Source organism: Salvelinus fontinalis, chromosome 15, assembly GCF_029448725.1.
Source record: "Salvelinus fontinalis isolate EN_2023a chromosome 15, ASM2944872v1, whole genome shotgun sequence".
Lineage (NCBI taxonomy): Eukaryota > Metazoa > Chordata > Actinopteri > Salmoniformes > Salmonidae > Salvelinus > Salvelinus fontinalis.
In genome coordinates this window covers 26,039,360-26,058,918 of record NC_074679.1, presented here as the reverse complement: position 1 = coordinate 26,058,918, position 19,559 = coordinate 26,039,360, and the positions used below count along the sequence as shown (strand labels likewise).

The 19,559-nt window shown below is 41.3% G+C and overlaps 1 protein-coding gene across 2 annotated transcripts in view; it reads right to left on the bottom strand.

Moving 5' to 3' along the window:
• The window catches only part of LOC129811643 (signal-induced proliferation-associated 1-like protein 1), a 79,173-nt gene extending 61,500 nt beyond the window's left edge, over positions 1–17,673 (bottom strand). For both annotated transcript variants that reach the window (XM_055863105.1, XM_055863106.1), the window contains exon 1: positions 17,401–17,673. The gene's annotated coding sequence lies outside the window, so the exon portion shown is untranslated. The remainder of the gene's footprint in view (positions 1–17,400) is intronic.
• Between the last annotated feature and the right edge of the window lie 1,886 nt (positions 17,674–19,559).

Genomic DNA, 19,559 nt, shown 5'->3' with positions numbered 1-19,559 from the left:
TTTTCTACTTGAGCCTATCTCTACTCGGTCGGTGTGAGAGACCAGGAAGCATAGGCAACGGTTCTCATTCCTCACTCTTCTTCTGCAGCAGCACACCTTCAGCAAGCTCAATGCAAACATGGGCTTCTGGAAGATCACGCTAGTCTAAGAGACAGTTAAGCTAACAACCTTCATCACACTTTCGGACGTTACTACTTCAACTGTGTAACTTTCGGCATCGCTTCAGCGCCTGAACACTTCCAGAATAGAATGGTGAGATGACTGTAGACCTGGAAGGTGTGGTCTGTCACATGGCTGATGTGTTCGTTTTGGCAGGAAGTGAAGTTCCTGGGCCACATTATATCGTACAAAGGAGTACAGCCCAACCCGACAAAGGCTGTCAAGGAGATGGCGGAGCCATCCAACGTCTGTGAGCTGCAAAGTTTCTTATGAATGATGAACCAGCTGGGAAATCCCTCAGTTAGGACCCATCGGCTGACACCTTGAACTTTTTGTTTGGGTCGTACAGGGCTAGCACGGGTGTGGATGTCAGCTTCTCCTTCAGCTCTTTGAAGGCTTTGACTTGGTCGGCCCCCTAGTACCAGTATTTTTTAATTGAGAGTAAGTCTATAAGAAGTTTGTCCTTTTCTGCTAACTGAGGGATTTCCCATAACCCAACGACTAGCCTGTCTCTAATTAGTTCATCATCTAAAAGTCCATAGTTGCAATGTTCTGCTAGGGAATATAAGACTGTGACAAAATAACACACTATTTCATTTTCCGCCTGTCTCTGCAAGTTAGATCATGTTCTTTTTCACAATAAAGAATGCCTGAAATCCATCTCTTACTTATCCTTACTGTTGTTGCTCCAGTTCGTTTAGGTTTAGACCCCTCAAAACATTATCGGCTTCGTCACCTATACAGTACATGAGAGTGTTTACCTGGTTCTCCTCGGTAGAAGATTACTCGCCTGACGAAAGTGCTCGAACCTCTGCTGGCTGTATGCTAAATGTAGCACTTGGGATTGTGTGCGCGAGCATCTGTGCCCCTCCCGCTGCATCTTGCACGGGGGGCTGGCCTCTTCCTCAACCCACTGCTGCAGGTGGCTGCAGCGCTTCTCCTGCGCTGTTGTTTCATGCTGATTAGCCTCCTCAATTTTCTTCCCAAAATGTTTCAACTCGGTAAGCTAAAATCTGTTAGTAAATACACTCGTTCTAGTCCACTTCTGACACCATGTTGTGTGATCAGACTTGTATGTATGTGAGTAAAATAACTACTAACAGGGTATCTTTATAAAGTAGAGCCTTCCCCGACAAAAAAATTATCTTAGTTTAGTCTCAGTTTAATCTCAGTTTAGAACCACCAAGACTCTTTCTAGAGCTGGCCGCCCGGCCAAACTGAGCAATCGAGGAAAAAGGGCCCGATGGCCACTCTGACAGAGCTCCAGAGTTCCTTTGTGGAGATTGGAAAACCTTCCACAAGAACAACCATCTCTGCAGCACTCCACCAATCAGGCCTTTATATGGTAGAGTGGTCAGACAGAAGCCACTCCTCAGTAAAAGGCACACGACAGCCCGCTTGGAGTTTGCCAAAAGGCACCTAAAGGACTCTCAGACCATGACAAACAAGATTCTCTGGTCTGACGAAACCAAGATTGAACTCTTTGGCCTGAATGCCAAGCGTCAAGTCTGGAGGAAACCAGGCACCGCTCATCACCTGGAAAATACTATCCCTAAGGTGAAGCATGGTGCTGGCAGCATCATGCTGTGCGGATGTTTTTCAGCGGCAGGGACTGGGAGACTAGTAAGGATCGTGGGAAATAATGAATGGACCAAAGCATTGAGAGATCCTCGATGAAAACCTGCTCTAGAGCGCTCACGACCTCAGACTGTGGCAAAGATTCAACTTCCGACAGAACAATGACCCTAAGCACACAGCCAAGACAACGCAGGAGTGGCTTCGGGACAAGTCTCTGAATGTCCTTGAATGCCCCAACCAGAGCCCGGACTTGAACCCGATCAAACATCTCTGGAGAGACGTGAAAATAGCTGTGCAGCTAACCAATACAACCTGACAGAGCTTAAGAGGATCTGCAGAGAAGAATGGGATAAACTCCCCAAATACAGGTGTGCCAAGCTTGTAGCATCATACCCAAGAAGACTTGAGGCTGTAATTGCTGCCAAAGGTGCATCAACAAAGTACTGAGTAAAGGGTCTAAATACTTATGTAAATGTGATATTTTTTTGTTTTTTGTTTTATAAATGTGAAAAACCTGTTTTTGCTTTGTCATTATGGGGTAATGTGTGTAGATTGATGAGGAAAAAACCTAATGTAATACATTTTAGAATACGGCTGTAACGTAACAAAATGTGAAAAAGTCAAAAGGTCTGAATACTTGCCGAATGCACTGTATATATGTATATATATACATATATAGTACCAGTCAAAAGTTTGGACACACTATTTTCTATATTGTAGAATAATAGTGACGACATCAAAACTATGATATAATAACAAAAAAGTTTTAAAACAAATCAAAGTGTGCCTTGAACAAATCATTTTATATTTAAAATTCTTCAAAGTAGCCACCCTTTGCCTTGATGACAGCTTTGCACACGCTTGGCATTCTCTCAACCAGCTTTATGAGTGCTTTTCCAACAGTCTTGAAGGAGTTCCCACATATACTGAGCACTTGTTGGCTGCTTTTCCTTCACTCTGCGGTCCAACTCATCCCAAACCATCTCAATTGGGTTGAGGTCAGGTGATTATGGAAGCCAGGTCATCTGATGCAGCACTCCATCACTCTCCTTCTTGGTCAAATAGCCCTTACACCGCCTGAGGTTTGTTTTGGGTCATTGTCCCACTAAGCGCAAACCAGATGGGATGGCGTATCACTGCAGAATGCAGTGAGGTAGCCATGCTGGTTAAGTGTGCCTTGAATTCTAAATAAATCACTGACAGTGTCACCAGCAAAAAAAACACACCATCACACCTCCTCCTCCATGCTTCACAATTCAACCATGAAAGCCTGATTCACGCAGTCTCCCCTGAACAGTTGATGTTGAGATGTGTCTGTTACTTGAACTCTATGAAGCATTTATTTGGGCAGCAATCTGAAGTGCAGTTAACGCTAATGAACATATCCTCTGTAGCAGAGGTAACTCTGGGTCTTCCTTTCCTGTGGCGGTCTTCATGAGAGCCAATTTCATCATAGCGCTTGATGGTTTATGCGAATGCACTTGAAGAAACTTTCAAAGTTCTTGAAATTTGCGGATTGACTGACCTTCATGTTTTAAAATAAACATGGACTGTCGTTTCTCTTTGCTTATTTGAGCTTTTCTTGCCATAATATGTGACCTGTTTCAGGAAACTAGGCGTATGTGGCAAGTCACGACTTCACAGGAGAGCCATTTTAAGTTTTTGTTTTGTTATCACAATGCGTTATTTGGTGTAGAAATGCCTTCTGGAACATGTGAACTTTCATGTGCCTTAATAACAATCTTGTTTTGTTTTTTTTACCTGTATTTAACTAGGCAAGTCAGTTAAGAACAAATTCTTATTTTCAATGACGGCCTAGGAACACTGGGTTAACTGCCTTGTTCAGGGGCAGAACGACAGATTTTTATCTTGTCAACTCAGGGATTCGATCTTGCAACCTTTCGGTTACTAGTCCAACGCTCTAACCACGAGGCTACCTGCCGTACGCCATCTGTAAATACTAATAAAATAGTTACATTACGAATTGTTGGTTAAGCCACAGACATAAACAGCAACCTTCCCACTAACCATGATTGGCTGAGATAATGAGTGGGCTAGACATGCCGAGAGAGGACGTCGGATTGGTCTGCCATATAGAAGGCTTCTGTCTATTTGAGCTGGTCAGTCTGTGTTGGTAATCCTGTCGAATGCTGCTTTTTTTGTATGTATCGTGTAGTGGAGCTGCATAAATATTGCTCTCCACTTTCTGGAGGATCGAGTTTTGAAATCAGTGGAATGATGGCTAAAGAGATGGAAAACACCTGTCTTTGGATTACATCTTCAAATTAAGGGCAACCGTGGTATGACATCCGTGACAGAGAGAAGCGTCCATCATACAGGTAAGATATGATCTGATTCGCCATGATGATTTCTATGTTTTCTATGCTTTCTCTGTTTTCTATAAATGGTTGAAAATACTCTTCACAAAATACTGCTGTGCGTAACGTGTGTGTCTGCAAAAAGTCTGATCGTCAATGGTGGAATGAAGTTCGTTACGCGTGAGAAGTTGAGAAGATATAATGTTAGCTACCAACATTTTCAGATGTTACACATTTCTAATTTTGACAGAAAGTGGTTTCATTTCAAGCTAAAGTGTACTATTAGCTAACTAGCAAACGTTGGCTGGCTGGCTCCCTACCTAACGTTATGTGTATGATGTTATTATTCGTATCCCAGAACCGTTTGCTTTGTTAGTTAGAGCCTAATGTTAGCTAGCTAACATTGAATCTGGTTGGTTAGCTCCCAGCAGATTCATGCAGGGTAGTAACGACATGATTTGGCACTATGTTCATTGTTGTTTAATAACTTCTTATGGCTGCAATCCCGTTAACGGGATCAACATCCGGGAAATTTCAGGACGACAAACTAAAAATACAAAATCGTGACATTAAACATTCTTGAAAATTCAAGTGTCTTACATCCTTCAAAAGATTAGAATCTTGGTAATCAAACTGTGTTTTCCGATTTAAAATAGCTATTACAGAGAAAAAAATGACATGCTTTTGTTTGAGAAGAGCGATCAACAACAACAAACTTTTTCCGCCATGACAGGTTTGACACATTCACATCTGAAGGTAAAATTATGACTTACATTCTGATATCTTGCTCTTATTTCTCCTCCTGAGGGTCCCAGTGATCAAATGAAGTGCTGTTTTCTTTGCTAAAATCAATTTTTATAGCCTAACACAAAACATTTTGTAAACAGCTTGTGTCGTGAATTCCGTCTCTATCAACTTTTGACGAAGCATTCAACGTAATTACACACACTAAACAATCGTTTATATAGTCATGGTTGGTTTCATTGCAATCCTATGGATGTTTGCAACACAGCCAAACGTGATAGTTCTTTTTGCGGGGCGTATTGACCGAAAGGAACTGATTTGAAGACAACGAGCAATGACCTCATTGCGCACCAATAATATTAGCGAAGTTTCGTTGATTGACTGTATTTCTGCCCAATGACCACTGATCTTCTTGAAATCTAGCTGGGTAGATAGCCAATGAGCTGAGGTAAACGCCAGTTTGTGATGGTTATGGGTTGAACCACCAGCCCTTGTTAGTAAATGCACGCGTAACGAACTTCATTCCACCATTGACGATCAGACTTTTTGCAGACACACGTGTTACGCACAGCAGTATTTTGTGAAGAGTATTTTCTACCATTTATAGAAAACAGAGAAAGCATAGAAAACATAGAAAACATCATGGCGAATAAATCAGGAAAAGCGAAGTCAAAATCTAAGTATACAGATTTGCACCAACTTATAGAAGAACTAGATAGAGAACGTGAGACAGAGTTTTTTCTTGAAGAATCTTTGAGTGAGCATAGTTTTGACTCAAAGACTGAAGAAATGTTTCTGCAAGGAGAGGACATAATTCTGGACTGGTCAATGCTAATTCCGTTGTTTGAAATATTTTTTGTGTGCAATTTATAGAAATATAATCAGTAATGAAATGTGTAAAGTACACATTGGCTATACATAGTGTGTGTGTGTGTATGTATGTATGTGTATGACCCATAACCTGTGTTTGTGTTTGTTTGGGTGTGTGTGTGTGTGTGTGTGTGTGTGTGTGTGTGTGTGTGTGTGTGTGTGTGTGTGTGTGTGTGTGTGCGTGCGTGCGTGCGTGCGTGCGTGCGTGCGTGCGTGCGTGCGTATGTATGTATGTATGTATGTATATATATATTCCATGTCAGATATATATATTTTCAATTTTTGATTCAAATGGAATGGAGTAGAACAGCAAACACACACATGGCCACTGGGCCACATGGCCACTGTGTGTATGTATGTATGTATGTATGTATGTATGTATGTATGTATGTATGTATGTATGTATGTATGCATGCATGTATGTATGTATGTATGTATGTATGTATGTATGTATGTATGTATGTATGTATGAAGTTATCAGTCTAAAACTTTGCACAACTACAGTTGCCCTCTTGTGTTCTCCATCTAAATTGTCCCCAGCATCCTTTCTGACTGTTTGGCTATTCCAGTACATGTGAAAGATGACAACAATAAAAAAAACAGAAAACGTATGCTCTTTCTTTCTCTTTTCTTCTACCAGATCTATTATGTTATATTCTCCTACATTCAATTAACATTTACACAAACTTCAGAATGTTTCTATTCAAATGATACCAAGAATATGCATATCCTTGCTTCTGGGCCTGAGCTACAGGCAGTTAGATTAGGGTATGTCTTCAGGCGGAAATTGAGAAGAAGGGATGCAGCCATAAAAGGTTAACTAGCTAGCGTTAGCTAGATGACTCGTTAGCTAACGTTACGAGACATGTGTGATCTTACACGTTGTTTACCTAGCTAAGTTCATTGTTAACCTAGCTAGCTACATCTCTTAAGCTAAAGTGTACAACACCCGTTGAACATGGCAGGTGTCAGTAAACGTTGGCAAAAAAGCGTAATGAAATTGTTGCCAGCAGAGCTGGTTAGGCTGTTTTCATGTTATCCAGAGGTAAACAAATCATCGGCCAGAGCGGCAAGTGAGCACTCTGAACGCCCCGAGAGCAAAACGAGATAGGTGGGGCTAAAGCTTAAGAGGGTTTGAACGATGCTGAATGGGTGTAGACAAAGAATGGCTCTTCACTAGATACCAAAACATTCAAAGGCCATTTTCTCAAAAGTGAGTTTACAAGTTTATCATCTTTCAAAGCAGAATTACTTCCCATTGTTCCTCACAAATGCAGTGTATGATATACCATTTTATATCTCTGAATCTCTACTTTTATCCAATGTAAAAAACACAATATTACTACATAAGACGGAATCCAGGGGGTGAGTCACATATGGACAAATAGGGCAATCTTCTGTATACTACCCCTACCTTGTCACAACACAACTGATTGGCTCAAACGCATTAAGAAGGAAAGAAATTCCACAAATTAACTTTTAACTAGGCACACCTGTTAATTGAAATGTATTCCAGGTGACTACCTTATGAAGCTGATTGAGAGAATGCCAAGAGTGTGCAAAGCTGTCATCAAGGCAAAGGGTGGCAACTTTGAAGAATCTCAAATATAAAATATATATTTTGATTTGTTTAACACTTTTTTGGTTACTACATGATTCCATATATGCTATTCCATAGTTTTGATGTCTTCACTATTATTCTACAATGTAGAAAATAGTAAAAATAAAGATAAACCCTTGAATGAGTAGGTGTGTCTAAATTTTTTACTTATACTGTATATATTCCCACAGGCCCTCATATGGCCAATCAGGATGCAATACACAAATAACACCACAGCATCCACATTAATGTAGAAGTGTTCAGAAACATATTCTATTCTTATTTACAATAAAAGTAACTCCAAAATGACACAATAATTTTGGTCCCCTAAAATGGTGGGACTATGTACAAAAATGTCTAAACGGTTCACCCGATATGGATGAACAGGGGCGCTTTAGTTTTAAAAGGGGGGAGGGGGACTTCTTTTTTTATCTAGCCGGATAAACAGTCCAAACAGACTATCCGACCGCTCAGTGTCGTCCGCATGGTCATACAGCACACCGTTGCCTCGTTTTGTATCACATTCCAATGATAAAACTGTGAGGAATGCAATTTCAGAATGTCCCCTCTGTCCCCTGTGAAAGTCACTCCCCGTGGATGAAAGTACTCTCAAATTCAAGCTGACAGTCTGCACTTTAACCCCATAGTCATTGTATCATTTAAAATTAGAAGTGCTGGAGTACAGAGCCAAAACAACAAAAAATGTGTCACTGTCCCACTAATTACAGAGGGCACTGTAAACATCCTTTACATTTTTTTATTCAGAGCCTACAGATGTAAGACATTAATTGGAGCCAGTTTGCTACCGCAAGAAAATAATCCTGCAGCAACAGGAAATGTGAATTATTGTGAATTATAATTAATGTACATATTTTGTAGGGGTTGGTACGTTTTTCAAATCTGACGTTTTAAATGAGAAATTACAAACTTTATAGCCTTTTTAAAACTGGAATACATTATATATGCATTACCTGCCGTGCAAGAACATTTTCAGCAACAACATAGTGATCAAATTAAGATCCTACATCTGTAGTAACAACATACTGAGAATAATCGGATATTTTAATTTTAGACATTTAGCAGACACTCTTATCCTGAGCAACAAGGCTTAAGTGCCTTGCTCAAGGGCACATCAACGTATTTTTCACCTTGTCAGCAATTCGAATCAGCAACCTATCGATTTCGGCCCGACGCTCTTTATCGCTAGGCTAACTAACGTCCATTACACATTAATCACACATTAAATGTAAAAATGACTGAGACATCACAGCTTATCTATGTCAACTAATCACAGTGGACGCAGAAAGTATTTCAACTGCTGCTCAACATCAAAATCTGGACTATTCATATTTTCAATTTCCAGCTACATCAAACATGCTAATTGAGAATATAACATATCTTTCACTATGTAAGGCTTACCTGCAATCTGAGGTACAGACAACACATTATACTAAAGAGTGAATGTTCACGGGCAGGTAATGGTAACCCTCTCTCCAAAAAAGCACAATTTCCTGTCTTCTATCTACAGACCTGTCAACTCATATACTTATAACTAAGTTACTACTCAGCATATACTGTACTAAATAAAGAATCTGTTGTCAAAACACTGATGATGAAACAACTGCATTAATCATATTAGATAACACAGACATAAAATAACAGGCCTCTAAATCATGGTTACATATTGCTTACTAATTACAATATAGGACATATTAATACTACACAGGTAGACACCATGCCCTAATCATAAACTGCATGATTTACTATAATACATTCTTGTGGTTTAACATTTTCCCTCACAGAAGAACTGTTGCTCAGGACAGGACAGTGATGTGTCAGCTTATTATGACTCTTTTTGACATAGGGCTGTCAGAGAAGGTAGGCTGGGTTGATCTGATGGGAGAGGAGCTGTAGTGACAGTTAAGAAACCTCAGTATGGGAAAGGTCAGGAACTCACTAAGTGAACATATATAAGCTACCATGAGCTCCCGTCTACCATCCAAACACCAGCAAAACAAATGGCTGGACTAGAGTAAGCCCAGTCAAACCAGCTACAGTAAGCCTAGTCTCACATTGCCATATGTTGTAGCCTAAGCCTGTAACCAGGAACATGAGACCAGGAGAGAGCACACTCAATAACCATGACCTACATTATAATAAAGTGATTCAGTACAAAACATGATGATCCCTCATTGCCAACAAATAGAAGGGAATACAACAAACACTGTGGTTTTTCTAGAATAGTAACAGAGTAATAGCATATGTTTGACAATCAGTGTCATTTAGAAAGCCTGATGCAGCAGAAGCAGAAGCACAGTGAGACACCCTTTTCTTTCCCTGCTAACACAGATCTCAAGGTGAAAGCCTCATTAATATCTCCTCACACCTGCCAAAAATCTGCCCTGCTGCTGTCACATACTAATTGCTTCTCTACCACACAAGAAGATGTGCTCTGGAAAAGATGAGCTCTTTTAATTAACCCCTCGACCGACTGTGGATTAACAAGAGGTGCTAATCCATTCAAACCTCATAGAAGAGGAAGTGCTGCCTTAACTCTCATGTTCTGCAGGACCATGGAAGCGGTTAAAGAACATCCGGTACTAGCTGCCTGCAGGTGCTGACTACAGGGGAAAGCTGTGGCTGTTAGGAGTCCCAAGCTATGACGAAGGAGAATACTAAAGAGGAGAAACACTGGATCTCCACACTGAGGAGCCCATCTGACAGAGAGCTGGCTCAGTCAGAGAGAGAGTGACAGCGTCAAATACACAGGTACTGCTGCTCAATGAGCTAAATCTAACAGAAACCAACTGTTGGAGTGAATGGGCCAAATGTAGGCACCCCTTAGCATATTCTCACAGCAGGAAGATGTTGCAATGTGAAGTCAAATATGTAAGATCAACATATCATATTGTATTAGGCCTATACCATTTACCACATCAATTCCACAATGTTTCCTTTGCACGTTAACTACTTCCAGCCATTGATTAGGGCATGGCTCCAGTTATGGCTTGATGCACTTCTGGTCCTATTATGTGCAGTAAAGCCTCAGAGTTAATCAATTCATACAGAGTCATTTGTGCAGCAGTAATTCAGGCAGCATTGCATAACAGGAGCCGTGCTAAATCACTGTCCGTGCCAGGAAACCAATGTCCAACCTGCATAATGCACTGCTGCTGACCTGCAAACACACCACACTGTAGCCCACAGTGTAGACAGCTCTGGAACGGTGCTGATCAAAAGCCAAAACTAATCTACACAGGGCCTAGGGAGGAGCGCTTTCCTATTCTTATCAAAAAGAAAAGCAAAAATACAGAGACCTCATCCACAGTCCAAAAAAACAAAAGGCCTACAGATTAGCATATGCTTTATTAGGTTGACAACATCTGACAGTTGTTCCAATTTTTCAATTTTAGTCTTGATTCACAGGACTCAGGAAAAAGCGGATTGCAATTACCACGCCCCACTCATACCCCCACTTCGCTCTAATCAAGGCTCAGAATCCCCAGAAGTCTTGAAGGAAAAAACATGCAGAGTTTAGGTTTGAGCTCTGTGTGATCCTTCATTTGCATCTTTACAATAAGAGTATCTCACGCACGCACACACACACCATAGACACTAATATTCTCCCCAAGGAACATACAAACATGCACACGCAGGCACACACACTCATGTTTGCATCAGAGCTTCAACCTGGATCACTACAGACACAGTGACATCTGCAGAGGTTAACTAACAACACATCAAAGTTCATCGTAACGGTGTGATAAGGTTACCAAGTGGAGCAGAGGGGCGAGAGGCCAGGGTGTGCCGGTGTTTTGAATCCAACAGTACATGATCCCTAGCGACTAATTAGCATTCAAAGCAGGGAGCCGCGCCACATAAACACTTGCCCACCTGCCGCAAAAGGCCCACATCACAAAGAATCCTCCCTGCCTCTCCTTGAGCAATACTGGCAGGCAGGCTTTTATGTGATACCTTGCACAGCAGACGGCACACCTCTTTCCCATGCAGTCCCTCCTCCCAACACATCAACAAATTAATGTATTGTAACAGAAGACCGCCCTTCAACTCAACACTTTAAAACTATCAGATCTAGAGTCAGTTTAGTAGTCTAGCTCTTCGTCCTTGGCCTCAAGAACAACATCTGAAAACAGACGAAATCTGTCAAAACTGAATTGTTATTTATTTCTGAGAGCATGAGCTCCCAAATATGGAGTTGATGTATGTATGTATCTCATACCAGCAGAAAAGCTGTAGCCAAGATATCCAGGAAAACATCAATGAAATACACAGGAAACAGGCTGGGGGGAAAGCCCGGAAAAGCAGCAGCCATGTTTGTTATTGGTTGGCCTCATCTGCTCTCTCCACCTGGGAACAGATGGAAAGAGTGTCTCTCTGCAGCAGTCAAATTAATAGGGAGTGGGACAGTTTATCAAGTCAGAAAGTAGGCAGGGTGCTGATGTGTTACCCATTTCTAATTCTCCTAATCTATGAGGTGTGGCACTGTCAACAACAAAGTGAAAGTCACGTGTGGCTCAGATTGTAGAGCATGGCGTTTGCAACACCAGGGTTGTGGGTTTGATTACAAACAGGGGACCAGTATTAATACAATTTAAAATGTATGTACTCACTTCTGTAAGTAGCTATGGAGGAAAGATTCTGCTAAATAACTGAAAACTAAACAGTAAGAAAGGAGGGGTTATTCTGAATATCACAGAATTGTCCCCCCTTGTCAGTGAATCCTAGCAATATCAGGTGAGAACACAGTCAATTGACTATTCCATTGTGTTCCCTCACTCTCTCTGCCTGTGTTTCAGAGGAGAGCCTCTGAAATTCTCCCACAGCACAAGGAAGGAACTAGAGCCAAGCAGTCTCATTCCTCACCCCCAACCATGCCTGGAGTGGAGCAGGAACTCAACTCACACCATGGAAATGTAGTACGTGTTTTGACTGGAGAGAGGATGTGGAATCTTGGAGCAATATGAACAGGGATTTCTGCTAGTTGGGATGCAGGAAACCAAGAGGAGGGAACCTAAAGTGCAACTCTTTCAGAAATGTTAACAATCAGCGTCTTTAGATTTTGTGTTGGGGGTTTCAAATCAAATAAGTTCTGAGCAGAACTCATGCGGTGCTGTGTGGCATGGAATTTCAGTTTCACTGTACGCGACGCTGCACCTGAAAGTAACAAAAACAGTTGAGCCGTTAAAGTGAAGGAATGAGGACTAGCTGAACAGACCTGTCTGCAAATTGATATCCTGATTCAGGCATGCTCAACCCACTGCATATTCCAATCTGCTTCTCAGATTTCTGCCCACAGAACAACAGTATAGCTGTGTGGTTTCGACCCCGTATGGGAAAATAATATGTCACTATTGTATGGAAGACACAGCATGAGGCATGGGCCTTGTTCTCTGTTTATAGACTAGGAATGGTTGCAAAGATTTTGTATGTGAGGGAGATACAGGGGGGAGTAGATCTGACAGTGTGATACTGTAGGCAGTGACTGACATGTTTAGACACAACCAGGCAGATCATCACTATAAGGCAAGATAGCCTAAAGCAACTCAACACATCCTCAGGTACCAACATTTTATTACGGAAGCGTTTTCTTTCCAACAGTTTGTTTTTCTCTGTGTGGTTGTTTGTTGGAGATGTGTTTTCCCCAAAACACACTATTTCCAGCACTTGTTGTGCCTGAGAGGCAGAGAAAGATGGGAATTACAGCCTGTCTGGACTTGTGAGACTGTGGCTTTGGGTTGGAGTTGAGAGTTGAGAGTTAGATTAAGTTAGTCAGGGTATCACTCTGTCTCTTAGTGTGAGGTTACTTAAAATCATCCGCATCAGCAACAGACTGAGACTATGAGGGCAGCACAAGAAGTGGATTGATACTGTGGGGAATAGGCCTATTTGTCAGGGCTAGATTAGAATAGACATCTTGTCCCAAATCAGCACATCAGCTATGTTGCAACTGCACCACTATATTACATTCTGCCTCATCAGGAGAATAAGTGTGTGTGTGTGGGGGGGGGTCACAACGCAAAATAATGTGACCTCCACATAAATAATTGTAAAGCCGCAAAAGTTAACAGTTGCCTATATCATTTTTGTGAGGTCGACGTTCCCCAAACGTGGTGGAAGGGGCAGTTTCTTTGTTCGTCTGCATTTACTCTGTGACAGCGAGTTGAAAGAGATTACATCATCTCCATTGTGAGTTCCGTGCTCTTTCGCTGTTTCCATTGGTTGACATATACCCGGCAGGCCCAAGCAGACAAAGCCGGGGCATTCCAACAGTTTAACAGGAGACAGTACCACAGTCATCCTCATCCCAGTCAGCTTTATCACCCCCATTCAACTCAATGGTGACATCGTAGGGCACCGGAGGACAGATTGCCAAGACAATCATTTACTCTTCTGCCTTTGGTCTGACAAACATTGCTTAATCATTCGAACAGGAGCCTACTCATTTTTTCATAACGTAATATATTTCTAGTCGTTATCCTTTATGGTTACGGAACGGTTGGCCAAAAGGTCAATCCGCTTCTTTGATTTCACAGAGCTTAGTCAGAATAGAAAGGAAAATAACATGGCCTTGTACTTGACACCAGACATGTGTATCAGTCCATTCAGTGGCACATCCCAGGGCCTGTTATGTCTGTTCTCAGCCTTCAACAGGAGGGAACAACAGGAGGGAATGCAGGCAACATTGCCCATTCAAGCAACACATTACTTGAGGAGAAAGACGATTTAAATCAAGGTGGACTAGACAGTGTCTTTCTAATTAGAATTCTAACTGATTATTCTAATTATTGTTGGATGTAAACATTTGAGCACCTTGAATAGGCAGGCAGCGGGCCAGGGTATTTAACTGGCCTGGAAGCATATTCCACCCTGTTATATTAACATGACATGTTATACATATACATAAGAGTAGGCCTGTCATGAACAAAGCAAACATTTAGTTTTAGTATTTCACTTCAAACACATTCCAGAGAGGCACTTTATAAAACTGAACTATGCTCCAATTGTTGCTCCTCCTATCTAGCATTCAGAGCTAGGAGTGAAGAGCCTGCCCTGGAGTCCACCTCCCTGACCCTGCTGTCATACTCTTGTGATAAGATATGTGAGCTGCATTTACCCTATACTATTGTATTATGTTAACCATGGGGGGGGGGGGGGGGGGGTTGTCTATGGCACAAAGCAGAGAATGGTTCACCCATCATGGGAGATTAAAATAGAAAGACACTTTTCCCCATAACAGTGTCAGCACTAGATTTATTTAAAGTGAAAACTCCATCATCATGAGGCACTGGTCCTGTTTGCATGATGATTTTGCTTCAGCAAAACAATATCAGACTAAATATAAGAGTAATGAGGTTAAGAAAATATTTATTCAACAGTAAAACAGAGGTCTTCAATTGTTATGACTATGGACCTGTCTGATGTTATCCCAGTCATCAATCTGCCATGTTTACAAAGAATGCTAATATTTTGTCCACTATGCAACTCAATATTCTTTCCTTCCCCTTTCTGACTCATCCCACCATAACCAATCCAGTTTCCTACAGAACAATGCCACGGATCAGCATACACTAATATGGGTAGAGAGAGACGGAAGAAATAGTAGGGCAGGGATCATCAACTAGATTCAGCCGTGGGCTGATGTTGTCTTGAACGGATGCTCGGGGGGCCAGAATATAATTACAATTTCTTTGTAGACTGTAAATACTTGGGAACATATTTCCAAAATTAAAATCACTTGGAGATGATGTCCTGGTGTTTTTACAGTCTTTCATGTCCAACAATTAACATGTTATGAAATTTGCTCAGAAAACCACAGGCTGCCAGTTGGGGAACCCTGTACCAGGGGGACTCCAATTTCAACACTGTGATGTTCAAGCTCTTATATGCAGAAGACAGAAAGTACAAACAGTGAGTGAGTGCTAAATCGACTGTATTTGGACTCCTTGTGACAGCTACTGGAACTGTCAGAAACAGCTGGCCAGAGAGGCCAAGTTAAAATCTCATGTCTAAGCGCATCCAGATTTGCCACTGTAGGAGCCCTTCAATGCCAAAACATTGCATGCCCTATAAAATGTTTACTACTCTACTTCATATTCCAGAAATGTATAACACTTTACATTAACCTGCTCTAATTCTTGTGTAGTAACTCTGTAATAATACTTTAGTATTTGCTTTAAAATCAAATCAAAGTGTATTTGTCACGTGCGCCCAATACAACGGATGTAGACCTTACAGTGAAATGCTTACCTACAAGCCCTAAACAACAGTGACTTTTTTAAGAAAATAATAGGTATTAGGTAAACAATAGAAAAGTAAAGAAAAAAAAGAAAAGAAAAAACAGCAAAAATAACAGAAGCGCGGCTATATACAGGTGGTACCGGTACAGAGTCAATGTGCGGGGGCACCGATTAGTCGGGCTAATTGAGGTAATATGTACATGTAGATATAGTTAAAGTGACTATGCATAGATGATAAACAGAGAGTATCAGTAGAGTAGAGGGGGTTGGCGTAGTAATAGTTCTGTCACGTTCCTGACCTGTTTTCCTTTGTTTTGTATTCATTTTAGTTGGTCAGGGCGTGAGTTGGGTGGGTTTGTCTATGTTTGTATTTCTATGTGGGGTTTTGTGTTCGGCCTGGTATGATTCTCAATTAGAGACAGGTGTGTATTGTTTGTCTCTAATTGAGAGTCATACAAAGGCAGCCAGGGTTTCACTGGTGTTTTGTGGGTGTTTGTTCCTGTGTCCTCACAGGACAGTTGAAGGTTAGTCACGTTTGTTGTTTTGTAGTTTGTAGTGTCTTGTTTGCTGTTTTTCATTAAAAGATGGCTTATTTCCCTCAATCCGCATCTTGGTCCTATCCATGCTCCTCCTCGTCTAAGGGGGAGAACAACATTGACTGCCTTTACAAGTTCAATAGTTACAGTGTTACTTACTAAACAGCTGTACATCCTGAGAGCAACAATGTAAAACTAAGAACTAAACTAATACATTGCCTGCTTTATTACAACAGCAATGTCTAGTCAGCTGTGTCAGATCATCAGTTAGCCTACTTTAGCTGATGTAAAGTATCAATTTCCCAAACAAACTGTGTTAATTTGGCCATTCTGTCCAAAACAGAGAATGCAAGGTAGGTGTTCTTTGTTTGAGTTCGAGACGAACCCTCAGGCTTTGAGGCATCTCACTGACAAAGAGACAAACAGACAGTTTAAAGGCCAAGTTAGCATACTGTATGTCCTAACCGCAGTGTTGAGCAATATTGTACATGAATTCAGCTTCTGTACCTATAGTGGTTGAGTAGACAATAGTGTTATGCCTTGTGACAGTCCAACCTGCATATGTGTTGCCTGGCTTATAGAAAGATCCATCAACATGAACCCTTCAGAAACATTAACCCACCACTTGTAGAGGCATGGGTTAACAGACCTAACAATATGTATGTGGTTCTCAACCTTTTTCACAAATGTTCGGTTATTGTACCAACTGATTTTTCCTCTACCCGTAGTACCCCTGAAGTACCCCCTCATGTGCATTTTACCATAGGCCTATGGTCTCATGAGTCTTCTCAAGTACCCCCTATGGATAGGCCAAGTACCTCCAGGGGTCCTAGTAGGCTACCCTGGTTGGGAACCACTGGTTTATATATACCAAAGGAGAGTACTACAACGAAAGCTGCAGCATAACAGGTCTATTACAGCGCTATTAAACCATGTCAATTTGCTCGATACCACCTGTAAATCAGCAAACCCAAGCTGGACTCGAAACAATGCACATTGTCCTTGAAAATCATGATACAGTGATGCATTGCATTGATCATGACATGACCAAAATTGACATTTTCCACTCCAGTCACGTGCAGCGTGCGCGTTCTAAACCCACAAAGCAACCTTTCTGGATCCCTCCTAATTTTGGGAAAGAAAATACCCTGATTGCGTATTCAAATGTAGATTACTTACTAGTAGAGCACATAAATCGGTCATATTTTGCTGTTTAACATGCTAATTGTTTGGGGAGACAATCCAGATGTTGCTTGCGCTCATGTAGCCTACCCCCAAAACACCATGCACATGACATGCATCGTTCCCCAACGACATAACGCAGGTTTGCGACTCACCTTTTCTTGTCTCTCCCTTATTAACCGTTGGATGGCATGAACACAATACTACGCGTTTTCCCCCCTTTTGCTTCTAGTGGAAGACCCTTCAGTGTAAAAAAAGAAATATATACAGGAACAACGTTAACTATATGGCTTTAAAGCAGATGTTTCCGTTCCCGTTAAAATCACAATGATCTTTGCGCCTTCCTCAGAGATGCAGTCTAACTTAGAAGTTGGATCCAAAGTTACTGGTTTGCCTCGCTGCGCTATGCAGTTGCTGTAGGGATGAGATCATACCAATATTACCAACCACCCTCCCGTCACTGTACTGGAATCTCGCGAGAGGGCTTCATACAATAAAGCGAACGTTACTGTGGTAACAAAGCAATTTCTGCTCACCTGGTAGTGTTTCTGCTGAAGCTCTTTTTGAAATTGCCCAAAATATAACAAGGTCTATCTAGGACAGAACATGTGAAAGCAACTGCAATACTTTGCAAATCAGTCAATGTGACTGAATGCAATCAATCATTTCCATGTCATATCAGCTTTCTGTTACTCTAATGGGTTATGAAAGGCTTATTATCTGTGTTCATTTTGCCTATGGGGTATAGGGACTATGGATTGTTTCTGGACTGAGCTACAGTCTTACATTAGCCAAGGCACTCATTGTACTTGCAAAAAACACAAGTCTCAGAGAATCCTTAACTGTTGTCACAGATCTCCCCAAGGGCTGACAATGCATAAATGACATTAGGGCATTACTCAGCAGCAATGTCTCTCTGTCTCAGCCAGCAGTAGATGTGACTGTTTGAGAGAATATGCAATGCTCACTCTCTTCCTCTACTGCTGGGTGGCTCTGCCTAAACTTCCCTTTTAATAGAACTAAAACAAAGAGGATAGGAAGAATCACTCCAGGTATTCTAGCGTTCAGTGAGGACACAGTGCAAGAGGATGAATTGGGTGGCTGCAACCTGGACTCACGTAATATAGTAAATGCAAATCCGGGACACGACAATTAGTATGATGTGTTACATTTCGTATGGTCGATGTCCATTATCCATTTCATATGATATGTTATCAATTCCAATTTGATGTGGCTAATGTTAGCTAGGTGGCTAAGTGTCTAATGTTAATGTTTGCTATGTGGCTAACATTAGCTAGGCTAGGGGTTATGTCTTAAGGTTAGGGTTAAGGTTGGGATAAAGTGTTAAGGTTAGGGTTAAGGTTAGGGTTAGGGGAAGGGGAAGGGTTAGCTAACATGCTATGTAGTTGCAAATTAGCTAAAAAGTAGTTAGTAGTTGCAAAGTTGATCCTTAGTTAAATGTACAAAACTTGTCTGCGATGAGATTCAAACACGCAACCTTTGGGTTGCTGGACGTTCGTGTTATATGCCCGCACACCCCGACTTCGCGTTATATGCCCACCCCTGACCAACTGACTTACCAACCACCCTATTGCCTTAAGTAACCATCTGTCTTATGTAACCATACCAAATGTAACATATCACCATTGGCGTTTTTAGCATGTAAATCTTGGTGGGGCAAACCCCTCCCAAAATATTTGATGCATGCCAGCAAAGCCACTACTGTCACACCCTGAAATGTTGCACCTGTCTTTGTGCTTGTCTCCACCCCCCTCCAGGTGGCGCCCATCTTCCCCATTATCCCCAGTGTATTTATACCTGTGTTCTCTGTTTCTGTTGCCAGTTCGTTTTGTTCATCAAGCCTAGCAGTGTTTTTGCCCTTGCTCCTGTCTGTTTCTAGTTCCTGTTTTCTAGGTTTCTGCCCTGACCCTGAGACTGCCTTCCGTTCTGTACCTTTTTGAAAACTCTGTTTATTAAGTTTTACACACACAAGACAACACAAAGCAATATAAATAATATACTCAACTAGAAAAAATACAAATAATATATATATTTTTTAATAGCTTTAAACATACCATACTTTAGACAAGTTAAACACACCATGCAGAAGGCTACAAAGGTTAAAAGGCAATCTATAGTACAGGGACAGAGCAAACACCTCACCATTGTTCCTGTAAACAGTCAAGGGATAGGGGTGGACAAATGCAACCACTCACAAACAGTCATGGCCACAGACCGACCATCCACTGGACCAAAAATAAAAAGTTTACAATGTTTTAAAATAAATGAAAAATGACTAAAAATCATTTTATGT